Source organism: Lingula anatina, chromosome 1 (genome assembly GCF_051362555.1).
Source record: "Lingula anatina isolate TDL-2025a chromosome 1, LinAna3.0, whole genome shotgun sequence".
In the NCBI taxonomy this organism is placed as follows: Eukaryota; Metazoa; Brachiopoda; class Lingulata; order Lingulida; family Lingulidae; genus Lingula; species Lingula anatina.
The window spans coordinates 44299928-44327065 of record NC_141767.1 but is presented as its reverse complement, the minus strand read 5'-3'; the positions used below and the strand labels follow the sequence as shown (position 1 = coordinate 44327065).

Genomic DNA, 27138 nt, shown 5'->3' with positions numbered 1-27138 from the left:
AAATCGGTAGACCAAATAGATATATTTCTATCTTTGTTTCATCTAAACCTTAAGCCTACAAACAGCCTCTTAAAATAGGCATTCTAGTTTAAGAAAAGTTAAAATCATATTCACAACCTGTATGCTTATTTACATAGCTGTTGCATCAGCAAATAACTTTTTCCTTCCTTAAAACTCCATATATGTCAAAGTATCAACCACAATGCATAAATTTATATGAATCATATATATTATTATTGTTATATTGCGACAAAAACATCCAGCTTCTCTAGATGACATACGAACCAAGGTTATAGAGCTATATCCCCCCTGTGTATAAGACCACAAATAAGATTACGCAGAGAAACCAAATGATGACGGAAGAAACAAAGTGGGTGTCTGCTGATGCTGAAAGGAATAATGGGGAAAACATACCGCGACTAAACTTACCATACAATAGTTGTTCTCTCAAATGTATTATTTTCTATCCCTAGTTAGGGGATATTTTTGTGATTTATTGTGTAGTCTGCTATGTGATATGCATACTGATTGACGAAGTTACTTTTAACTGATTTTATTTTGTTCAGAAAATACATTAAGGTGAATTTTGAGGACATGTAAAACGATGAAAAATTTACATTAAAAACGGCCCCTCACCTCCGGATTCAATGCGGTCTTAATCTTAACCTGCAGCGTAAACACTAGAAAGGCAATTAGGTTTTATATCATTGAAATTTCTTATAGAAAGCTGTCAGGTGTGGATGAAATATTGAATTCACGTTGAGCCACATCTACAGTTAGAATTTCAGAAAATTACATTTACAAGGCTTTTCGGCACAATCATTATGACAAAATTCTTTCACAGCAGCGACGTTTTTTTTAAATGTATTTGTTTGCCGTTGTCTCCTGTTATCGAAACATGGATAGATTGGCCGCCTGTACCTGTCTGCCATCTGCCGATGTTTTACACATGTTTATTCTGCGACAACATTATTGAGGCCGTGACCTGAGAGAAAAAAGCAGCGAAGATAATTGAGGGTATCGTTATTCCGCCCGGGTTCAAATACGGCAATTGTAAATGATCAGGGAAATTATCGTGTATCAAAATATCACTGGTTCGCAGTCCAGATTTTCTGTTTCGAATCCGAAACATTAGACAGAGTTTGGGTCATTACAATGAGCCTGGAATCTTCTAACCAAACTTCTATTTTTAAAAATCCTTAAAAGGATTTCAGGCGGATTGATTGATCCGCGATCTATGAAGGGAACTTTGTTAAGGTATGAACTGCTTTAACAGCCACATTTTAAAAATTTGTTCAAATTAGACGTATTAAGATGTTTTACTTCTTAAAAATAGGAATGTTCAAAATGTCATATGATTGAAAACCTGTGAACAATTAGGCGTGCAGTTGTTGGTATAACCATGAATGCCATGTTATTCTGAAATAATGAATTTGAAATTTGTAATGTACGGTAAAGCAAAAACTACAAAAGGGCGGTCTCAATGAACATGACAAATATGACTTGTATAGATGGCCAGAATAAAGTGTCAAAGAGTCTCTTCAAATCTGATCGGAATAGTCAGTTCGAAGTTCAAAAAGTATTGTAAGTAACGACCCCGTGGACCTGTATTATAAGGCTTGAATAACACCTTGGGCAAATTCCCTCTAACCGTGTAGCCCCGTTCTAGTCGTCGGCTGCCCCGGGGGCAAAAGTAGGAGAGGCTAGTATCATAAAGTACACAGCCATGTTCGCCTGATTAACCATACGCGTTGATTAATTTCGATAAAATTAGGCATCTAAATGGTGTGAACAGTCCGAAATGTGATCCCAATTTCACAGTGCCGTAGGCAGGTGAAGAATTGACAGAATACATTGACCACGATTGCACGTCTCAGCAACAGGTCTACTGTTTCGGAACTTCTGATACAGCGGCCATGCAGAAAAGGAAATCATAACTGCCTGTAATGTGCCGGTAATTCATAGGCTTGTTTGAACAGCAACACTTCCCTAGCCCGTGGTAACAGGTCAGAAAACTTTTTTCTTGCGTTAGCAGTGTACGGAGGGTCATCGTAGTGCAAATAAAAATCAACCCGCGGTTCTTTTGATGAAATAGCTTTGTTTTGCACAGGAAAATTTGAGCGACCGATGTTGACTTACGTTTGGAAATACTGCTCTTCGAAATACATGTCGTTCACGATTGGTAAATATGAAGAAAAAAATAAGGGTTTTACGTTACTGAAATAATCGTTCTGATTGATACCGAAATGGCGTAAATTTTGACAAAAATTATACGGCTTTCAAACCGCTTATAAAAGATGATAGATAAGACTTGCCTCAGACAGCAGACAACATGAAGTTTTTTGCTCGACGTGTTGGCGGGAGATTTGACACGCACGACAAGTGATTCTGAAACTAACAAAAGCGCCCATCCATTGATCTGCCAACTGGTCAGCTTGCAAATAAAACAGGTGATGTTATAGAAAATTGCAACAATTCGTCTTGGCCTTCTTGCAACTATTATGTCACACTTGAACTCTTCATCAATGGGAAATGAACCGTTGAAATTCTAAATGCTTCGTTCATTGTGAAGAAATGGGGTCAAAAAGTGACTTACATACCCAAAGGACATATTTGCAAACACTTTCGAAAGGTCCCAGAAAATGAAAAGACATTGGTCAAATTTTTCCACCATCCTTGGCAAACGGGTAGGAGGGTGACAAGTTCATGTTTATAAAAGTCCGGGCCGTGGAGGAATCGAACACACAGCCGGCGGGTCTGAGGGTCCAAATGAGCATGGTTTTCAGTGTTGACGCAATATTCATGATCGCTTCTGAAATGTTTTCTGTCTAGTTTTCTAAAAATGTTGGACAACACTGTTGGATGTTTCTAATTAGGGGTTGTTGCAAAAGTAAAACGTGTATAACGGTTGCTGGGCATCATCATAATCTGCGTCCTATTTGCAGCAGCACGTAGAGGTCCATCTTACAGAGGTAACAGATCCCCCTCCTCCCCAACAAATCACAATAAATTTAATGAAGCAACCAAGAGACAAATATAGTGTTAAAAACATATATATTATGTACGAAATTGGTTTCCTGATTAACCTACTTCATAACTGTTATCACGCCTTCTTGGTTAAACACTTGGTCGCTTTGGCAGACTGCCAACATACAAACCAGGTGTTTTTAGTCAAAAATAATAAATGTGCAAGTGGTAACTGCCGATGAAGTCTAAATTTTACGTTTGCCACTTGGGAAATAACTTTCAAATGTTGTGAAGCATAAAATTAGAAAATCACTTTGGCCTATGAGTTATTCTTGTCTCCGACGAAAGCTGCTAACAATACGTAGAATAGTGGCTCTACGTGGTTTTGAGCCGTCAAATATCTGAAGGCATTTGGATGATATCATAGAAATACGGTTCTCTTTCTTTCTTATCGGACCGCATAAGTGAAACTCTCATTTTACTTTGTATAGTTGGTCAATAGAAAGAATCTGTCGAATTCGACTGCTAAAATGACCAGTCGACACATCATAACATTTTGATCTAGTCTGTATCTTTTAATATATCCCCCAGTCTTCAGAACCTGACACATCGAGCAACTTATTGTAGGTTCTCTTCTTCGTTTTTCTGAAACAGGCGGCACCTACTACATAGGGCGATTTTACATGAGGTAAAGCTCTTATTTCGCAGTTAATCTAGTGGACAATACCTGGTTTTCTTATTATTTTTCTAGCATGAGAAGAATGTTTAGTTTTATAGTGCTATCAAAAATAAAAATAACAGGGTGACATTGCCAACGGCACTTTTTAGTGTGCTTTGAACATTTATCCCACTCAGCCAGTGCTTTAAGTATTTACCTACATGCTGTTCAACAAGAATCAAGCTAAGATGTACTTATGTGAACAACAGTTCTTTTAAATCGATGAATCTACAGTTTAACGTGTCTACAGAGACAGATATGAAAAACCCAGTCAATGAATATGCAGTTATTGCTCTGCTATTCCTACGCTTTGTAGAGGGTCTACCTGCTTTACAATGAGTATTGAGAAAAGAAACAGCAGCCGTAGGGGCAAGACAATTGATCTTATTTTGTTAGACCCAACGAAAATAACATGGTGACAAAAATGTCAACTGGAAAATGTAGAAATAAAGGTCTTATTCCAGTCCCTGGAGGTCACAAGGGTGGTCCCCAAACAAAACAAAGACAATGGCCGTCAAAACATATCTCCCACTTTTTCTCCAAAGCCACGGACTTTACGTTTCTAGGGCAAAATATTTTGGGTTGTGGATGAAATTACATCTTCGTCCTTTACAATCAAACCCTTTCTTTTCATTAACCTTCGGGGCTACGTTTGTTTCTGTTGATTCCTTTTACAGCAGTACCATTTTCTAATTAACTGTGCGATTGTTCGCATTTGAGTAACTCTGAGTTATCTTTTCCTGACGAGTTAACGTGCAAAATAGAGATGTATTGACTTTTAACTCTTACTCAATTTTCATTAAACGAGTTTTGCTGAGAGTGTATTTTTAAGATGTGCAAAGGACACTATACTAAAGTAAGAATTCAACCGTAAGAAAGAAAGTTCAGATGGCCATTGAACGTATTCAATGTTTCCATCCAGCGCAAATCTAACTTTTATTTAGCATCAAGGGGTAAAATAAGTGAAATGTGTTCTGCATCCCAATGCTGCACTACTAGTAATACTTTGCCAAAACAAGCAATCTACATAAAACCGTCCCATGCATCTGCATTCTCCATTCTTTTCGCCTGTTATAGACAGAGGGGGAAAAAATAAAACACAATATTACGTCAAAAATGTTCAAGCATCTGAACTCTTTTCTCTCTTCTGTATCAACTGTTACACATATGTGTTCCACAATTGTAATAGATATCTGATGAAAACTATAAGATAATTATGGACTGCTTGAATGGTAGTCTTTATAAAGGAATACTGCTATGGTGGACGAACTTTGCGAAGAAAATTGCCAGTACAAGTAACACAAATGCGCGGAATTGCCAGTTATAGAGAGCGGAAGGCGTCCCCCTTCCACTTCCTTTTTAATTCAAACCACATCAAGAAAAATTGGAAGATTAAAGTGAACTGCATAATAAATGCTTTATTCACAAGCATCCTTTAAGGAGGTTACACCGTTAATCTGCTGGAAATGAAATTATTTGACCACAAAATTAGAGTCTATAGTTTTTTATTCTTCGTTTTTTAAACAGAAATACATTTTGCGCATAAATAAGAAACCGCAGACAGGTTGAGGGGTTAAGTACACTGTTTGTGCTATTGTTGTTTTTGCGTCTTTTCCAGCCTTACCCTCAACTTCGTGCACAGTCGCCGGCGTTAAGTGGGGTGTAACGGTTGAGGTTTGGGTTTGACAGCGTGTGACGTTGGACTAAAAAGAACAGCATTCCGTTTATTGTGATATCGACGTGTCTTCTGTATCTGCCAGGCCCACGGTCTTATCAGGATCACCTAAGACTGCTGAGGTATTCCAAAGCTTAGGAAGGTAAGATAGTCATACTTTTCTCTTGTTATCTCTATTTTCAATTAAAGTCATAGTTATCTTACTTTGTGTTTTTATCAAATACATTAGATCAGGAAGATAGGATTTTCGCAATTAAACGCAGTTTTTTCAATATCAGGGTTTTTTTGTCTCTAAGTATTTTTATAAAACCTTAACGCCGTCAAACTTAGAATTAGTGTTTCTGATATACTATGATATGGCGATTGGAATCCAGTAACAATCAAAGAGACAAACTCAAAGTGCCAAATCGAAACTGATTATTTATACCTTGCCTTGAATACAAGTTACTGTGCAATGGGTTCTAGAGTGAAATTCTAGACTGCTGAACGCTCCAAACAGGTCTGCTAGATATAATTTAATTGCTGCTCTTCCTCCTACAGTGGCAGATTGCTTTTGGACATTCATGTAAAAAAAAAAATGACCAAAAGGATCTAGCTTCTGAAATGCTTAGAGTATATACGCGCATTTGTGAGTTTTATGTCAATGAAAAAATATAAAAAGAGGTACATATGTACAGCTTTGGAACAAAAATCTAGAAGGACTGGCGTGCGAATTGAGACTGTTAAGAACAACCCTCTTGCTGATCGAATATTTTTTAAAAATGGAAAGTGTACTGAAGCGCTGATCAAATTTAGTTAACCTACTAGAAATGCTCCCATGTCTGAAAGGCTGATACGTTAACCGTGTCGCTTGGCCCGCCATTTGTCTGGGGACAAGCGGTGTTGTGGATATCAATATATGACAAATGTGCAGACGGGACGAAGGGCAAGGCCTTATCGTACTGAATTACACCGTCCTATTCAACCAGATGTAATTTCACGTATTTATCCTTCTTAAAGATCTCGACAAGTTGTAAGAGGGGACGTGTAGCTACATTTTTGGGCCGTCATGATTTCGTTATATGATAGTGCAAAATTGCCTTCGTCGATGATAGCCGATGAGTTGTGAAGCTGTCAGGGGAGAATACGATATATACAGAGTACCGTTGATATTTAACTTGAGAATGTTAAGGTATTCTTGGTCGAACGGGAGAAGACTTGCCCTAGGGTAATGTCAGCTGGAAAACTCATCAGATGAAGCAATTTCAAAATGATGAAATTAAATATAGTCAAAAGGAAAGTGTCAGAAAGTGATGCAAAAGATATGAAGTGAGCTTAAATTACATCCAATTTTTCCTGCACCGTAGACTTCCTTACAGTCTACCGCTTCCTTTTCTATATCAAAAGGAAAGGTAATTCGTACATGATTCCTATCTTTAATTATAACTTTGTAACTTTAAGAAGTTCCAATGTAACATGTCAGATAAGAATTAGTCTATGAAATCGATATCTCCCCTATCAAAATCATTGGGCAGTTGGAGGTACGCAAAACACGTATTTACCCCGTCCCTTTCTGTCATACACTCATACGTAAAGAACCATAGGCAAAAAGTCGTGCTCAGTTGGGTGGCTGAGGTATGAGGTAAACTATCGAAGCAACTGGCCTGTCGAACTTCAAAATTACAGACGCCACTCAGTTATTCAGTTTGTGATTTGGTTGTGTAGTTGTAAGGGCGGAGTACCATAGGAAAAGTCAGACTAGTCGCAATATTTCTTCAGGTAAGCTGAATGCAGAATGACAATTAAGTTTTGAAATTGGATGACTAAAATACAATTTTGCCCTTAAGGAAGTCGACCAGTTCTTTACCTTTTTTAAGAGCACGCTTTAAAGTACTTTTACCATAACTTTGTTTTAGTCGTTGTGAGATGGCAATGAGGCCGTAAAAGATAGATGGTTATGTCATTGACTGGGAGATGTTTTAATCAAGTCACAAACAGGTGTTGTACTTCCCACAAAAACACATAAATCATGTACTGGTGTTGCAATGTAACTCACGTGAAACTTCGTGTATTGTGAGCTAGTTAGCACTATCAACTGACGCAACGTTTTATTTCAATGTGATTTTTCACAAAGATCTTTTGACTATCGCTATTGGGCTCTCAAACTTGTTTTGTAATTAATAAAATAATGTAATTGATAAATATTTTAGAGAGTCGTTGATTATGAATGTGAATGAAATGTTTTTGTATTGTATAATTTTTTTCATTTGAACCTAAATATTAATGTCAGATTCATAAAAGCAAATGATATGAAACGAAATCAGTTTGTAAATGACTTATGTTGAATGCAAGTAAGGAGACGCGCGTGCATACGAATGTATGCGAGCACACCTAAAGAGTAGTAAAAGCATTTTTATAAAATGTAATAGCCTTAATCCCTTCAATTGATAAACCTACAGAGAGGGGAGGGGGATAAAATGCACTTTTGTGAAAAATATAGATGGCATATTATTTGCTTAACCAATGTAGACTATCCATTCCACGGCCCGCAGGTGTAGGCGCATTTTCGCATCAGCTTTGGGTTACTTGTTAGGATTCGTCGTTTTTAGACTGATCTACACTTAATTAATGTATGGTCACATAGCGCTACAGCTGTATTCCTTTTATCTACTAGAATTCAATTAACCTGCGATAAGTATACACAGTTGCCACACTACATTCCATTTCCAAATGTTTTTCCTAATCTTCCAAATCTACACATCCTTCCAGCCAGTGTAGACATGACTTTTGGGCAGATATCGCGTGAATAATCTGCCCTTTTATGAATGAAAGGTGAAACAGCACCCTTAAACAATTGACTGAATCATAGTTTACGTGTTAATATGTTAGGAAAGCGTTGAAGCGTGCTTGACTGGCATCTTGACTGTCAACGATACAGCAATTTGCCCTGAGTTACTATGATAATTGTGAATAGTGAATTCAATCCGGCTATTAATTTTCTATTTCAACAGTCCATTTCCAATGCTTTCAACGTCCTTTGTCGTCGCCATCCACCCCAAGAAATGCCCCTTAATCGAAACAACTATCAGAATGCTGAAAAGCTCTGGCGAAGGATTTAACCGTTCTTATTCAGGAATGGGTTACCAGAACCCCTCTGTGGCCAAGAATGCTACTTTGGTCTGTGGCGTTCATTTGATACGCCCAATGCAGCTATTCGATCATTTTCTCCGCAAATTAATTCGAACTTTGAATGTATTCATAAAATTTAGGGGGTCTCATAGGTTAAGTCATACACTTTGGAAGAAATGGGAACATATCTCCTCCAGCGAAACCGACATCGGTGCCAATCTTGCGGTCGGGAAAGCATGTTGTTGTCAACTTGTCGTTAAATCATAATATGCCACTGGGGTCCATTTTATTTATTTACAAACCGATGCTGATGCTATCGCCAATACTAAAAGTTAGGAAAGAGAAAACTCTGCATCTTCTCTGTATCATTATAGCACCTTCAGAAGTTGATATTTGGAGTCCAAATACAAGTATGTAAATTGCGCATGGGACTAGAACGAAAAGACATTATATAGAGCACATCTGTTGATAACTGAGAATATTATAAACTATCGATCATATTCTAGCTCTCTTTCATGACTTCAAAATGTTCATTTTTTCTTCTGTTGAAAAACCTGTACCACGCAGGTGTGTGTGCGCTTTATTAGGTGACAGGTGAATGTAAGGAATTTAACTCAATCTAACTTATGGAGAGTTAAGGAACAAAAGGGTAATCATTGTGTGGGAAACTGTTGAAACGCGCGCTTGTTTTACTTTTCTTTTTTTTTCTTGTGAATTAGCCGTTCATGGCAAGAAACCGACATTCTGCCAATAAATCTCACGCTGAAAGGAAATTCTTTAAATAATGTCTTTTTGGAGGCATGTAAAAATGCGTGTGGTGCGAGTGTGCGCGTGTATCCATTAGTGTGCACATGCATGCGTGTCTATTCATTTTTTGAAAAGGAGACCAAAGTTGGTAGGTGGATATCGGTTTCTCGTTTCACGTATCAAAACTTCTCCTGGCGACTACATGTACATGCAGCCTGGAATACCGGAGACAGGTAGACGTTATGCTTAAATGTACATGAACGACGCTTAACAGGCATACACGTTAGTTGTCTGCGAAGTTGGTCACCGTCAATTCGCCTCGATGTCGCCGGGCCCAGCGGCGTGACATGCTGTGTCCCTAAGTGACCTTGACTGGGTCAAACGTATTTAATGTCATCTGTCACAAACATGTCGCAAATGATTGACCCAGTAATAATCAAAAGGTGTCGCGTTATATGACAAACACTCGGATGCCCTAAGTGAGGTTATGTGGTTTAAAAGGCAATCCTTAAAAAGCGTACTGAACTAAGTTATTTTATTCTTTTTGTTTGCACAATACAGGTAGAACAACTTGAAAAAAAATTCCACTAATATTGATTTTAATACGACACCTTGTTCTTAACGCGCTGCGTCTAGACAGGCAACATGACGCAATGAATAAGATTGTTGGCCTTCGACACCATGACGTTTTCGCATAATCACATTGCTGGCGTAAAAATGACATTTTCTCACCAGCAAAGTGCTCCACGACAAATACAAGGAGCAAAGGGCCAAGTGAAGTCTTAATTTGTTCACACACAACGTATATTGTCATATATATCAAATTTATCACTTAGCAAGCTGATTCAATAATGGTTTGCGTTTCACTTCTCCGGTGTTCTGCAGCAGTACTTGGAGCACTTCGCCATTAAAAACCGCATATGCAGTACTTCGTTTACCAGTCCTCACCAACATTTGAGATAATGTGATTATCTTTCTGATTCGATTGTCCCGTGTTTCCAGGTATCATATAACCAAAGAATGATTTTAAACAATTGTTTTTGCTCGTACGTATAATTATGTTTGCTTAGTACAGGCGAAGACTTCGGTTTCGGTCCTTCAATTTCTCAACTGAAGGATATCTCGGTTAGGGCCCTGTTAGTGTGTAAATTCGTTCAAAACGCTGTTAAAATAAGATTTATTCAAATGATAAATTACAATGATTTTCAAGATTCAGATCTCTTTGTTGAGCACCCAGGTGTTGTATTCGGGTTACTCTCAGGTTTACCGGCAGGCTATATCTTTAGTTAGTTTTATATAGTTTAACTATCTTTACGAGAAAATACGACAGCGACTATTTTCTTGTCCCCGTTTAGTTTGCATTGTTTTTTTTCAACGTGGCATATTGCCAGGGTGCATTGAGTTAAAGACTTACCTAGTTTTACTATTTCTAGAATTCACTTTTTCTACTATTTTAGTGTGATCTTTCGTCATCCATCGCCTACTACAGAAAGAACTCATTCCAATGTATGTGACCTTCTTTATTTCTCAGAGTCGTTCATTAAGAAAAAGGGTGTACAACACTTTGGTCATGAAGATCGACAGAATAGCAGTTAAGGTTACACAGCTGCTATCGTTGATATCAGTGATATTGTCTTTTTGACCCTAAATGACCCGCCTCTGACCGATTTCTGTCTTTGGCTTGTTCCCGCGTACCCTGTACAGGACAAGCGTCGCAACATCATGAAAACCCCCTACCCCTTCTTTCCTTTGTTTCCTTCTTTTTGAAATGTGCCTTCTTGAGATTTAGAGGTTTGGGAAAGAAGATTGGAGGGCTATTAACTCGTGCATGGCCTTCATTAAAAAAAGTCATCGTTTTGTAAATGTTCTCTGTATATTTTTATTGACAACACATTTAAGTATAATCTCAGTATTCAATGTGACATACTGGTGATCTTCTGTCATCGGTTGAAACAGTACAAATGAAACCAATGGCTGTCTCCAATACTAGTAGAAACTAACATGCAAAACCTTCACCCGATCTTACCGAATTCTTGGCAACTGACATGTGCAATCACCTGTAATAGTATACACCGAACTAGCACATGTACCAATTATAAGCCCCAGGATGAGATTAACAAGTGTAAGGTCTTGTTCCTATCGGTAAAATAGGACGTGACTTGGAGTCGCAATACCAGACTGGGCTCTGGTGCCCCCTGTACTCATGTGAGACAGCTTTAATTGCTGAACATACAAAACAATTTCACAATGGTTCATTGTGCTGGAACTTAAAGAGGCATTCACATTTCAGGTGAATTTTGGGGTAGATGTTGGTTAGGTTCCGTCAGTTTGATGCATACATACATTTGTACATTGTCAGACGCATAATTGCTGCATTCCTTAATGTGATTACGTTGGTTAAGTGCACAGTGATACAAATTTGCATCTTCGATAAAATAGCGTGTACATTGTGTACGTTAGTGCGTATATGCGTACACTTATTTATTTTAATGTCCTGTATACCGTTACTGTACGGATATTTTAGTTTCGCTGCTGTTCCCAATGTAACTCTAAAGCACAATTATAATACTAAAATTATCAAGTGAAACAACGAAAATTATAAAAGTTGATGTGTTATTTACTGATAGTTTCAAAGCACGAGTTTAAACTCTGCCGGACTGCAGATATTAGTGTTATCTTACATTCACACATTTTGTAAAAAGAAAAAAAAACTCATACACTTACGTTTTAAAAAGGGCGGATATGATTAGTCATAAAGTGAAGCTGTCGACCCACGCTGGAGCGAATTGAATAAGCTTTATTATTATCATCAAATTATTGAACGCTTCATTAAAGTAGAGCAACTGACACAAATATGATCTAAATGAGCAATGATTTTATGACATTGACACCGACATCGTTCCATGCATACAAAGTGGACATGGTACTGAAACACACAACACTGCCATTATGCATTACGTATTGAAATAGAGTCAAGCAGACATGCATTGAATATTGAGCATTTTTTGTTACCTTAGGAGACTAAAGAGAACCTGTAAATGTCTAGAGGCATCGTCTAGCTTATCAGTTAAGGAAACCGTGGACAATCGTGGGGGTCAAAGGGGTTACCACTGTTGATATAACCTGCTATGGGTAGCTAAACACCATACATAGGACACTGTTGTAGCCTTTCCATTCTTGAACAATGACTTGACTCAGCGGAGCCTCTTCCACAACTTATCTCCGTGTCTAGTATCTCAAAGATCTGATTTTTTTACGCATGTGGTTATGAAGTTTGTTTTAAGCTCTGCCTCGTTTTTATTCATCTGGAACGTTCTAGGAAGAGGCTCTTTATTGCATCTGATACTTATAACGCAGAGTGCATAAAAAAGTGTTAGGTCAATAAAATAAATTCTTTCTTGAAGCCTTTTATTGGGTGATTAAGTCGTAAATTGATAACACTGCTCTTTTTAACCCGAATGGAGCGTAATGAGTGTCATAAGAACAACAAGCATTGTTCCAACTCTGGTTTTCAGATCAGTGTCATGCGTTGAATGAATGGAGTCCTGACGCATGGAGACAAGAATAAGTTTTATGGCATCCGAACGTCTCGACAAATTGAAATTTGATTTGATCAACAGTGAACTAATGATACCAAATTAATCCTATTAACATAGAAATAACCTATTTTTTGTAGCTCTCGAAAAGTTGATCGACTTAAACACATTGGTGATGCTCTGAAAGGAAATTAATAATAACAAGATGCAGAGATCTCTTCGAACGGTTTATATTGTGTGGATATTACTTTTGTTTGGTTCACATACCATTTTGTCCGATACTTTTAAAAGAACATTTGCAATGTGGCCAGCGCGGTCGGGCATGCAAAAAGACAGACAGACAGGCAGGCAGGCCGGTAAATATTACGTTAATACATGTACGAATTTTAAACTAGATACACTATATTTTTATTGACCTTTGCTTTGTTGAGGAACTGGTGATCCTCTTTTGACTTTGGGACTTTTAAAAGCTTTAAGGGGGCATTTAACACTTGACTCATTCGGTCCAATTCATTCATAATGGGATCTTTCCACATCTTGGGCTGGTGTTGGTTTTGAATTCCACGTCTTGCCTATCTCTGCGAGAGACAGTAGACAGTCAAGGCATTGGCGTATTAATATGCCTTGCAGAGCTGTAGTCTGGGTTTGTTCCGACCAAAACTGAGATCGTGTCACCACATAATACATTGTTTCGGTGGACCATCGCCCTAGGGACGGCGCTTCGAAATACAGTCCAGGTAAGAGGTTACAGCGCGGGAAGGGAGAAGAGTTGCCTCGTGTGAAAATCATGCGTGGTTTACTTGTAATGCCAAAGTACTAGTGAATGGTCATAAGTTACATTTCATTCTTGCAGTCGTGTGTTGGGACATATTCTTTTTTAATTTACTTACTTAAAATAATTTTCAAATAATAAGGTCATCCAGTCCACTGCAGTGCGACAGGCGGATGGGGATGAGTGTAGAAAGGAGATCGGTCATGTTTTCCTAAAGATGTTTGGAGAAAACTTTCTTGAATAACTTGAAGGAAAACGTATGGTATGGCATTTACTTTGTGAATGCAACTTTTCGCTAATTCTATCAGACACTTTACAAATAGTGATATTTTCCATCCGCTAACATTAAAGGATGAAATCTCGTCTCGGTGTCTTCTTTGTCTGTTCCTGTAATGATTACCCGATCTTCTTTCCATAAAATAACTGTTCAGGAAGATCTATTTGCACAGAAAACACAGAGAGATCGCATAGATTGTCACGCATTACTGACCACACAGGCTGACCAAATTATATTGGAATGACCAATAATGGATTTTAATGTGGACGGTGCGTTACATTCCTAATGGAGCATTAAGACTCGTAGACGAAATACCCCGAAAGAAAATAGTATTTATTCGTCTGGACAGAAAAATTAGATTAAAATTTATTTAGTCCGAATGATACGGTGTCGTTTTAATCACTTGGCTACTTCGACATTGCTTTGGAAAGTTCTGATGTTGACTGTGTATTTTTATTCATATTTATTCATCCAACAAAGTCTCGGACTGTTAAATGAGTTCGTTTTAACAAGTGATTGCTATCATTATTTGATTTAAATTGACTCTTTTGAGGCACAATGACTGCAAAACTTGAGTAAACGTCGCGCGACTTTATGAAAAACAGTATGTGGCCCACGTCGAGTGTCATACAGTGGTTTTGATGGACAGCGTCTTTGTCACTACATTATGGTGCTCCCTGGCGTTGTTACCTTTCCTTCTCCACAAAGCCCTCACGAAAAAAAACATTATCTCATTTTCGTAATGCTGCATTTTCTTTAGGCTTTTTGAACAACTTATGTCCGTCACACGCGTCTTCACTTTGCATCATTTGTTTTAAACAACCACTGCAATCTTCAAACTCAATTTAGTAGAAAAAGTCGTGATGATCATCCTTAATTGTACTCGTAGACAAGAATCAGAAGACAGAAATATAAACTGAGAGCAGGTAAACATTGGTGATTTGGGGATAATAAAACCCATGCAATATTTAAATTGACCAAAGTTCTGTAATACAGTTTAACATGTGATTGCAGACCATAATGCATGGGTACGCTACCAGACTGTCTGACATATGTAGAACAAAATAATACCATCGACTTCTACATGCGCTGTTTATATGTGTGCTCCGCGTACAACTTTTTCCGTGGCTCTGATTACTGCCCATTGTGTATATCAAAAGAGTTTTATGGAGAACATCTTTTTTTCAAAGTGGCAGAATAATTCTCGAGTGAAATACGTATATGAGGCTGGGATGACCCCATTTAGGGGTATGGGCGAAATAAAATGAAATGAAACGGCACTGTATACAAATATCTTCTTGGAACTTGATATTTTCAACTCGTCAATTCACATTTGATCTTAGTGCATACTTTTGCAGTCAGTGCCTGTTGTTTTTTTTATTTTGTAAACTTAAACACGGGTCACGAAATATGCATTAAGATCCTATACATTGTTGCTTTGCTGATGACAGAATGTCTGTATTTTAGAACGAAAGATTCGCATAGATTTCGGTAAACATTAATAGAATTTTGCATTTAACTAATTGATGTTTGTAAATTTTTTGGAGCAAAATCGATAATACCAAGTTGTCACAGAGTACCCCTTCACTTTATCAAAACGACTTATTTTGTAAAGAAGTGAACATAGCTTAATCATTGATTAAACGATTAAGATGCCACAGGTTTCTTGAAAACACTGGATTTTTTTGTGCTGAAAGTGCACTGGCTCGATCAGTAAAATGGGGAGGGCAAGAAAAGGGATCTGGATCTCTTAAACGTTTTCACCTGCTGTGGTTTTTACTATGCTGGTAGTGTAAGGCTTCGATTAGCAGAGAGGAGAGGTCGTGAGTAGGTTCTTGATCCTTTAACCATTTTCATCTGCTGTGGTAAACATAGCCAATTACAAAAAATGCCTTGTCTATATCCACTGTCACCCTCTGACATTAGAAACCGTATGCACTAGAAATGGTTGAAACTAATTCTAATGGAGCTAGATGGCAGTGTGGCCATTGTTTTAGTTAGGCCACAAAATGTCTCAATGGGTGATGTGTTGGAACTCCCACGCTTGTGGAAGTATTTCCGTCCTTTTTTAAACGCCAGTCCATTTTTGCTTTATTACGCACACATCATGTATATCAAAAGCTGTTGTGAAATCATTCACCCTTAAGAGTATTTGTGATAGATAATAGTGTAGCTTGCACTCGAGCCGTGTTCATTATTTTACATTACACACGTTAAGTTGAAACCTCTTTACACAGATTGAAAGATCTATGTTTTTTCTTCTAGTCGCGGAAATCCTGTGACTAAAATGGAAAATCCTGTCTAGACTTAAAGTATGCTAGTTTATAAGACAACTGCTGTAGTTAGGTAATATGCATCTTTTGGTACCTATGGATGTCTGGGTGAAATTTACCTTGTCAATTGATATTTATTTTTCATTTCTTCACAAATCGTGTAGTGGTGTCGGGTTAAATTACTTCGGTCGAGAGTCGGGTGTCCGGTTAATTAATTTTGAACCCTTGATCGCTGTTAAGGGGATTTTGACAGATCCTTCTCACAGTTTAGTCATTCAAGTGCGTCAAAAACCGCAGATTAAACATAAATATTGGCCGGTCGTTGCATCATAATAAAATGAGAAACATAACAGTTCCGTTTTGTGGTGTTTAACGATCAGTGGTAATTTGATCTCTGTTTACTATGCTACCTGGCGAAGTTGACGTGAATGAGAGACGTGTATGTTTTGTTCCGTAACAATATCATTGGTTTCTGTTCAGGTATTGCACTCCATGGTTTCTAATAGTGATATCTCAAATTCAAATAATCACGTCCGAAATGCTCAAGATGCGAAGCATCGTCTAATTGGACAGAGCTTGCGTACAATTAAATTGCAACAGTGGCATCACCAGTAAAGTGTATTACGTACAAACGTTTTGCATACCCCCGTTACCTTGCCAAAATCACGTTTGTCAACAGAATATGGCGCTTAGAATTGCGTTTACGAACAGCGTAATCTCTTCGCATGTTACGCCGGTGACTCAAAGTCATTTTTGACAATGCTGAATGTCGCAGTACTTATGAATGATATGTCAAAGAATGAATTTTAATCCACGGCGTTTCCACAAAAGCACGCAAGGGGAATGTATGTGGCTTTTCATTAACTCCATTTGAATAAAGTTTGTTAAATCCCCAGTTTGTTGCCACAAAAACCTGTTTGAATATGAAACTGAAAGTTTCATGATCATGTTTCGCATCTACATTATTAAACGACCCCCTCACAATTGTTCATGTGCAGCAGTTAGTTATTTGCCTATAAAAAGCGCTTCACTTGACAACTTAATTGCTTAAGTCATAAAACTGTGTCATTAAGAAGGTCGAGGTCTGTTTTGCTCGTGACACTGACTTCAAGCCCAAATGTCTACAGTAGCACCGTTCTTAGGTGTGCGCACCTTTTTTTTTTCTAAATAGCAAATAACACTTTCTAGGCTATATCTCCGAGACTTAATGCAGGCCACGCAGTGAGGGTTACGATTGACTGAACTTTTTTACATTTGTTAATGTGAATTTTAGCCGGCGGGGAGGCTTGTCTGCTGCGTTCAGCACAACCATGATTTGGGCGTATCGTGTGTTTTTCTTTCAGGTTGACAGACACTGAAGTGCATAGCGGCGGGAAGCAACCCCTGCGCATGCTATTGAGCTAGCTTGTCACTTGAATGCCCAGAGCTCGTTGGGGGAAGTTCTTCTGTTAGGCGATCTTCAAGGAGCAAGTCAAGAAAAATCAGCGGCTGCGATCTGATGCATCACAGATAGCAAGATTCGATCTCATTTATAGAAGTGAACCGAAAAGGTGAGTTTCTACTGGGAGTGCGACAAATCAAATACTTTAAGCGGAAAAAATTATTAAGTAGTTTCAATGGAACGAAATCTAATGCAAATTAATGAAACAAAGGATGCCAACGCGTCTCCTGTCCGAAACATTCTTCGTTGACATAAGTTAAATTGTGATTGCACTGATAACCCCTCTTAACATGGGGTATTCTTTGGTCTGTGTGCGTGTATAGTGCTAGGTGTGGGGTCGACTTCTCAACTCAAGTATACCTTGTGTCTCTTTCACACAACGGTCCCAGTGTGTAAAGACGAGCTACGTCCTTACGAAGAAATTAACTACTTAGAAAAGTAAACTTTTATTCGGTGGCTTTTATCCCGACGAAACAGAGACATAGTGTTCAATAACTTAACGCGAGGGGAAGATAAATGAATTAGCTCTTGTTTCGAGATTCACTTAAAAACTAGTTAATCTTATTTATAACTTTTAAAGAAGGTTCCACCTGAATTCTATTAATGTAAATGCATGCGGTTTTTGTTGTCGCTCGTGGCGGGGGAAATAAAAAACTAGCGAGTCAAGGATCAGGTACCCTGCTTTGATTGCTTGACCTCCGAGGTCAAATGCCACCCTATTTTGAGGCACCTTCCGCTAAAGCAAAGTGTCATATATTAGCTGAAGTCATTAAAACTAACTCAGTGTATTTACTTTTGTAAAATGACTTGTGATCAAACGTGCGTGACTTAATGTCTTTTTAAAGCTTTAAAATGTGGATTGTTGCGACTGAGCCGTGAAAAAGGGCTGCTGTTCATATTCTGTTGAATGTTGCAGCAGAGAAAGCATAACTATTTTACGCATTTTCTTTACGTCCCGTTATGAAATATGAACTATTGCGTTTTAAACCCAAAAGATGTGCAGTAGGTTAATTAATTAAGACGTGAAAATAAAGTCTACTTCGTGTTTTATTTTTGCACCGGGCTTAGGTGACAATTACGATCAAATCGGTTATATTTTCTTTCTTCCCTCGGCCAGTAAATGAAAAAAAAAATGTAAGGAGAACATCATAACCACCATAGAATATGTCATTGTCAGAGACAGCATTTTGGTTACAGTTATGACGTAAAGTGCAACTAACTGGAAAAATGCGCGCAAAAATCCATTCTCTCGGATCTTGCTATTCGTTCTGCAGCAGTCTCTACTAGCCGCAAACAAAGTGAGCCCATAGTTTTTGAAAAATTGTCGTGGGCGAAAACCGCTCCACGTCTGTGCAAACGTGGTGTATCCTTACCAAACTCAGATTAGATTATTTACTTCATAACTCATTCTTTAAGCTACGATTTTAGATTACGTCTGAAAATGTTAAGATTTTCCCTTTTCCGGTTTTAATTTCAAAGCAGGAAAATACATGCAACTGATACTTGTGATTTCAAACAAACGCGATCAAAAACAAATTACGTTTCCTTTATAAGAGGTGCATGGTCTGTTTTTTTATTCGGTCAAAAGAGGTAAATCCTTTTTTGATTAGTATGACTCCACCTTCTTGATTTCACCGCATCCAATGTTCCGCCATTCGAGATAAGCGCACAATCACCCAATTAAGTGAAATGTTGTGATCACGTTTTTTGTTTCCGCGGGGGCATTTTGAATATGCGTTGATTGAAGAAGAATTAAGAAGAATTTGGTAATTAAATATATCACTTTCGTCAAAAAATTGGTGCATGTTTGAATGTATTTTTTCAGTCACAACGAAAGAAAAGAATGAGGTATTGTCACTAACCAGATAAACAGCGTCGGTGGTTTACATGTATGCGAGTACTGCAGGGTTATCAGTGAAATAAACACGTTTTCAAAATCACCTGTCAAATAAAACACGCATGTTCAGGCAACACGTGCAAATAACTACACGACACATATGTGTACACTGTCATGTTTCGATTGATCGTCTGACGTCGCAGATGCGTCCTCGTCGAATGAAAAAACAGTTCTTAGATTGACAAGTACACGGCACAGGGTTCGTCAGCTGCCTTAGTAAACTAGAGGTTAAACGACTTAAAACAGATATCATCTTAATTGTTTGCGATTGTTTCCGTTTTACTCGCTGGTGTCCTCAAATAATTTACGTAAGAATGTACTTTTGTTGCAACCTTATGCGTATAAAACGGCGGGGTTTAGTAAAGCGTACAACATGCCAAACATGCTATCGCGCACTTGACAGTAACATTTGATCAGAGGATATGTGAACCGTTAATTAAAGAAACCATAAAAGGGTTTATATATGCAAAGTAACGGAAAGAATAAAATACTTCCTGCGGCGTATTCTAAAATAGGGTAAGAGCTATTCAAAGAATGTTAGGAATCAACATGCTGTTTACGTCACACGGGAGATCGCCACGTATATTGGTGACTATCTAACGGGTCCATGACACACATTTCGTCTGCCTAGGGAAGTTTATGGACGTGGGCAGTTCTTAACTGCTTCCCGTCAATGCAATCCAGCCGGCACAAGCTTCTATAATTATTGATTTCCAAAGACATGTTTTAATGTAACTCTCGGCGCGTCCAGCGATAACACAGCGGAGTTTCTTATATTTATATTTCATTAAGGCGTATTTATTTGATTTACAAACAAGCAGCCGGACAAAGGTAAGAGTTTCGCTACTGTTATTTGTTGATTTAGGATGGCGTTATGAGAAATTTATTGAATCAGCGTACTGTTACAACTTATTTTATTCGCTTAGGATTTCTACTTCTTTGAACAGGCAGAATGTTGAATTAAAATACCACAAATGTTTTGTTTTTTTTTTGTTCAAACACTTCAGTAATTAAAATACTTTTTTTACACTTGTGGTACGGGTTAAACTTTTAGTTAATTTTTACTTTCTGCGATATCATATCACTTTTACTTTTCGGGGATTGAAGGATTAAAGTGATGGTAAGTCAGAACTATCCTTAGCCAAATAAATGCAAAAAACAAAAACAAAAACAAAACAGAGAAATCATTCACAGCCACTCCACATTTTAAGCTTCAAAACATGAGATCAGGAAAGTAAGTGAGAGTGTAATTAGTCTGAAGATCGCTGTACTTCTTAAAGACAAGTAACGTTATCTTAAGGCAAGGGCACTTTTTTCCATAGCAGTAGTAGCAGGTGCGACCGGTAGTACATGGGGCTGCGATGGTTGGTTTGACTTTTTTCAAGGGGAGGTGGTTTCGCTACGCGCAGTTGGCAATTGGTCGCGTGGTTTCTTAACCTGGGTGTAGTTCTGTCTCCCTGAGGGCATATATACTGATAATGTTCGTTAGATCTATTGATGCACTACCAGGATTCCCACTGGATTTAGATTCTCGCCTCTGGAAGAAAAAGATGTGGTAACGACCTGTGTTACGTAGATTGATATATTGACGAAACGTAGTTCATGCAACGCAATGGAACGTACTATTGTATTCAAACTGTGTTTTTCTCAAGGGTAGAAAACTACGTATAAATAGATTAATTATAAGTCGCCCGGCTTAAACAATAATGACATTCTTTCTTGAAGTTAGGAAACTTTCGCAGAGTCAATCAGCGAGCGTGTTTTTTAAAGTTCGAAATCTAAATATATCCCACTGTGTCTTCGTTTTGTTTTGGTCATTTTGACTGACTGCGCCATGTAACTTTTCTTCTTTGATCTGTGGTGCCCCAGAGCGATGTACAACGGAACACTTATACAATTAGAAACAGAGGACAAAGAATGTACTTTTTTGGCAATGCTAGTTATTTTTGACAAAAAATATTCGTCCATAATCACCTAAATGAAGTTTATTTCAGAACCATCTAGTACATGAAATCTGTCTTTAGGTTTTGCGCGGGCGAGAATTTCCCTTCACGAATGCTTGAAGACACCTGATCTAACCAGAGTGTTTCAGCTCAGCATTTTTCCCACCTACTTAGTATAGAGATTGACTGCCTTTTTTTAAGTATCGGCTTCAGGATATTGAAAAAGGCCTAATGTTGCAGTTTAGGTAACTTGACGACTGTCCCCATCAATTAATCTCCGACTAGGGCGCCAAAGTCTGACGTGATGGTTGAGGTCTGAAAGCCTTGCCCTGGTATTTCACGTGGATGGAATGTGGGCACCCACTGAAACTTAACTTTGATTATAAATGTATATATATTTTAAATTTTACCTAATTGCTGAAACAAAGGAACCCCTTTTCAGTTCAGCACTAATCACTGTACGTGTGGTCTTCATACGCAGGCTGGTAGTTGTTTTAACACTGGAATCTTAACATTTAGAAAATACGTTCACGTGAGCCGCAGGCGTGGCCAGTCGTGAGGTAATTTGAACTATTCTGAACCTGAAGGATATACAACCAATGGCCGAGATTGCTTAGGTTGAATTGCAAGTTTTTTGGAGGGGCGTGTTTCTGCTCCCTTGTGAACACCCTTTCTCTGTCTCTACAGTTTGAGTTCATCAATTTTCACATAATTGAGGTGCAAGAGTTTCATTGAAGAATGGGTTTTAGGTAATTCGAGATAAAGTATTACTGCACATTTGGTACCTTGAACATAGACGTGGAATCGCTCCCAATCTGTCAGTACAAAATACAGTTGGCAGTGTATTATGATTCTATTGATGACCTGACCCTTTTTATTGCTTGTAATGATGTTGTTATGATTGAAGAAATGCCAGATTTGATTGGAGTGGTGGTTGGGATTGAAAATACCTGTTCCTCAGATAAACGTGAATAGTTGACTGACAGAAGTACATGTACGTGGAAGAGAGGTGGGAGTGTCGTGTCGACAGTTGTTGGATTGGGGGAGGGGGTTGTTAAAGATTTTAGGTTAGGTGCCCTTTTAAGTTCGTCCTATATAAATGTAGGGTTCTATAGATTCTGTGAAATAATACAAAGCAATTTGATCTAGCAAATTGACCTTGAATCATAACCACTTAAATATACTTTCAAAGTCAGGTTTTCTTTCTTTGTAAATCGACGGCTGCATTAATATATTTAGCTTAATAATCTGCAGCAGCAGGGAACATCATCTCAATAAACTCGTGTACTCGTGAGTGGAAGCGCTTGCCCACCGAAAGCCTCTAAGCACGGGGTTTCAACAAACCGAGGAAAGTGACATCCATATCAACGTAGCGTTTTCCCACATGCTTTTAAAACTGCGCCATTGCGCAATTTGGATGTTTCGGAATTCTCGTTTCTGAAGCTGTTTGGCCTCATGCTTTCTTGGCACAAACCTACGTTACAAACATCACATTTTTTTTGTCTGTTACCGTATCTGTATGTTAAAACAGACGGTCTGAAGGTAGGTCACATGTATACAGACGTACACTACGTACAACAATTACAAACAGTTGATCAGAACTTCCTTAGGGTGCTATTTTATTGCGCATGCTGGAAAACGATCTTTCTGAATGAACTTCCTGCTTGGGTATGGAACTGAATAAAAAAAGTAGAAATGTAAAAAAACATAAAGTAAAATGGATATATGCCAATGATTTTGTCGTTTTGGCGGCGAAACAGATTGTATTATACCTGTGTAAAGGTTAATAGATGTAAGCTTCAGGTATCGTTTCGAAGAATTCTTTAGAGGCAATGAAATGTTGAAATAACCAGCTGTTGAAGGATAGCATTTAAGGAAATGAGGAATTTATTTTCAAACTTACTGAATTGATGTGAATGCAAATGTTATCCGGTACTGAAAGGAAATAACCTCTAGTTTTTTTTTCACAAAAGAGTATCAACTGTTGTTAAAACAGCTTCTATTTATTGTAGCGAAAGAACCTCCTTAAGCGAAGACAAATTTAAGTGAAGTACTACGACCAAGCGTTTGCGTTATCCTGTTGCGCGGTAAAAGAATCAATTTTTTGCCCAGTTTGTGGGCTTGTTTCGCCTGAGACGCTAAACTCTACATTAAGCTGGTAAACAGGTACCACATGTTTTCGCGTTCTTCCACCGGTTTTTGATCCAAGTAGGGTATTAAGATCTATTAAGGGGAGCAGTTTTTATTCGAGAATAAATTGCTCTGTATTTATCGACAGTGATCATCGCGCATGCCAATGAACAGGAGGCACAAGGCTGCACAGTGGAGCCTTCGGTGTGCTGTATGCGGACGCTCTTGTTGCATATAGTAGGAAATTCAGAATGAATCGGTTGATTTACAGATTTGGGAGATGGAAGCTAGAAAGAGCAGGGCAATGAATTGTCTTCATATCTGCAATTCGTCATTTCGTAAAATTATATACATATGTTTATGGGGGTTTACTTACGGAAAATTATCATGGAGGATATTGATATATTGTGGTAGCTTGTGCTGGCATATTTTATACTTTCACCATACTGAAAAAATGCACTAAGGTGGCTAGTGGATCATTGGAATTTCAGAACAAAACCTAAAACTTTTTTCTTGAATTAATACGCTTTAAAGGAAATCTGGAAATGTCGTTAAATCTCCAAACGAATGACATTTTTGAACATTTTGGTTTTAATTGAATAATTATTTCACGGAAAGTTGACCCGAACCCCCCTGTGCCAAACTTTCCATGTCAGCTGTTTTCTACGTCTTTATTTCCCTGTGCATTCCTAACATTTCTTGTAAACACCTCATTTTCTTGATGAATATAAAAACGAGCTTGAAATTGATAACTGGTCCTACATTCAAAAGAATCGTTTGTGTTTTAGTTTTTTGAAATAAACAGCATGCCTAAATCAACTCTGAGCATTTAATTTATATAAGCATTTTTCTTATAGCTGAATACCACCTGCAATGTATACATATGCACTGTACAACAGCCTTTATGGTTTTCGGTCTTCATTTTGTCGAGCACGATATGTCTAATACGAGCTTTTCTCCCATATATCTTTATTCCGGAAACTCTTTCACAATTCTTATTCGTTATTATGAGGTGTTGAATCATAAAATGACATAAATGCCGTCTGTTTATCATTGATTTTTATTACAGTTTTCCAATCCCAATGTGAGTTTATCTCACTGTACATACATACATTGTAGTCTTTCGTCATAGAATGGATACACGTTATTTGTTGTGAATTAAGATTGAGTGGCATCCTCTGAAGTAAACCATATGCGGGAAATTAAATCAGTAAGCGTTGACAAGCGACAGCAGAACGGGTTTCCGTTTTTTAAGTGACCCTAATTTCCAGTTAGGTCCACAATCTGTAACTAGAGCTGAAATTAAGAAGCAACCACAGTGACTAAGGCCCGAAAGGATTCTGCAATTTATTTGTTCAATTTTGTCGTAATTCCTGCGGGCCATGACCTGGAATTGGCTTCTGTAATTTAGAATTAAGTCACTTGTTTCCAGCACTAAGCACAATCCGTGCATCGCACTGCGCCATGCATGCAAAACGGAGCAAATAACTTTTTTTGTTGTTTTGAGTTATGTGCTAATAATATAGCTTCACACGTTTACTTGAACAAACTAGGATTCACAGTGAAAATGTTCCTCAAAAAATGGCAATATTGCAATGTCTCACTCCTTTTTGTTTCACTTCAGAAGTGTCTAATTATTACATATACCGGTGCATGTACATGCTGTATTACAGTTCTAAAGGTGCGCTGGCAATGCTACATGTAGTAGTTGAACATATGACAGCCAATACTAAATGAAAAGCACAGTCAGTAAAATGGACTTATGAAAAACCTCTACACAGTCATCAAAAGATGGAATTAATAATCACGTAAGTGCACTGTGGAAAATATTCTTGTTATATTTTATTATCTTATTAATAAGTTTTGCCCCACAGTGTAAGAGTCAACAGCGGGTGTCGCATCGCCAGGGGCAATTTACGTTTTTCTTTGTGTGGAATTTTTAGACTTGAGAAAAAGACAAACATAAAAATTTCCATGTTCCTTTCTGGCACCACAAATATTTGCCTTATGCATTTTGATTTCATTCATATTTCCATGTCTGTCTAGAAATCCGGAAAGCAAGGCTTGTACATACAAAAATAGAACCGTGCTATGACTTTTATTGTCTCTGAGGGGGGGGGGGTCTGTAAGTCAGAGGCACATGAATAGAATCAGAAAATAATGCGTTGTTATTATTAAAGTCTGGCACTGATCAAGACCATTCAAGAATTACCCTTTATCAGCCAAAACATCGTGTAAGCAACGTCCCACACTAACACAATTAGGAAGAACGCTGGCAGTTATAATTCCCATTCTCCGCATTATTTAAACCCACCGCGCCTGTTCACCTTGCTTCACCTCACCAAACTTTGAAAAAAAATCGCAGTCCTTTTTGTGACTTTCATATTAGCCAAAGAAGGCAATGTCTCTTCATGCGAATCAATTAACTCAACAACAATTATCGTCGACAGAGCAGACACGATCTAAGGTCACGTGTATACAATGGTCTCTTCACATGCTGCAATGCTGCTTGGTCCGATACAGGAAATATCAGGAATTTCATCACAGTGCATAATACTTGTCTAAAATTGATTGTGATTAATGCATTGTAAATACTGGTTTATGGTCCTCATGTATCACAGGCAGCCCCACCCGAGGATTAAAAAGTGGCACACAAATCCATGGGTGTAAAAATTTTTCCGGTCTCGAATGATTAAGTAATTGTTTTCAACGCTTAAGTCGAGTGTTTTTCAAGTGGTTTGCAGAAATTGTGGAAATTTGTCAAATTCTGACTTATATGGTTGACAAGAACCACCGCTGTTGCCATTTTTCGTTAATATCCTTCCCACCGATTTTGGGGAAAAAAGGAAATACATGGATACAAAAAAATATGAATACTAACTAGCCTAGACATTCTCTTTCATTTTAAGCAAATAGGGATAAAATGTTTTATTGTCATCTGGCGAACTGATCAGCATTTTCACAGGCATTTGACCACAAATCGCCTAAGTATATATCACACATGTGAATGCGTATAACAGATAAACGTACATATATACATCATAAATCTTTTCCATGTAAGTTTGGTGGGGTCAGTGACACACTCTGGTGTTTAAATAACCAAAGGCATTCGCACTTGACCTGTCTTGAACGTTCTGACATGTAGTTATAAGCTCACGATGACTTAGTTCCTAGGTTTGTCATACCGACAAGTCATTAGAACAGCTTGAACAGAATGTTATCGATCCCATGATTACAATTTGAAACACAGACCGTTCTTTCTGGTGTAAACGCGCCCCCAAAACATCTTGGTTCGATGCGTCGGGGTGGTTGGAGTTCGTAGGCGGTGACCGGTTAAGTAAAATAGCACTGCCTTTAAGTGTGGGACGCCATCAACACAGAAAACACAGTGCAGCGTTGTTAGACCTCTAGCTCTCTCAGCTGGCAAAAGAATCGACATTTTCAGGTGCCACCATGCATTACAGTCTCTTTGGGTTGAAGGTGACAGCGTGTAGGCTGTGTAGGAGTACAGTCCCCAGCGTTAGTTAATTTTAATGGCATCACCTGTTTGTAATGAATTAGTTTTGCGGTTTCAATTGTACTCTAAAATGTGTGTTCATATTTTTCAAGGTTATGTTAAATCAGCACCGACTGTGTTAATTTTTTTGAAGTAGC

At 38.1% G+C, this 27138-nt stretch overlaps 1 protein-coding gene across 8 annotated transcripts in view; it reads left to right on the top strand.

Annotated features, from left to right (window-relative positions):
• LOC106168489 (uncharacterized) overlaps positions 1-27138 on the top strand; it is an 85489-nt gene that overhangs the window by 9191 nt on the left and 49160 nt on the right. For 6 of the 8 annotated variants that reach the window (XM_087014039.1, XM_087014033.1, XM_087014027.1 and 3 more), the window contains exons 2-3: positions 5304-5502; positions 17417-17623. The gene's annotated coding sequence lies outside the window, so the exon portion shown is untranslated. Of the gene's footprint in view, positions 1-5303; positions 5503-7098; positions 7119-17416; positions 17624-20020; positions 20243-27138 lie in introns of those variants that run through there. The other 2 variants (XM_087014046.1, XM_087014058.1) reach the window with 2 other exon arrangements.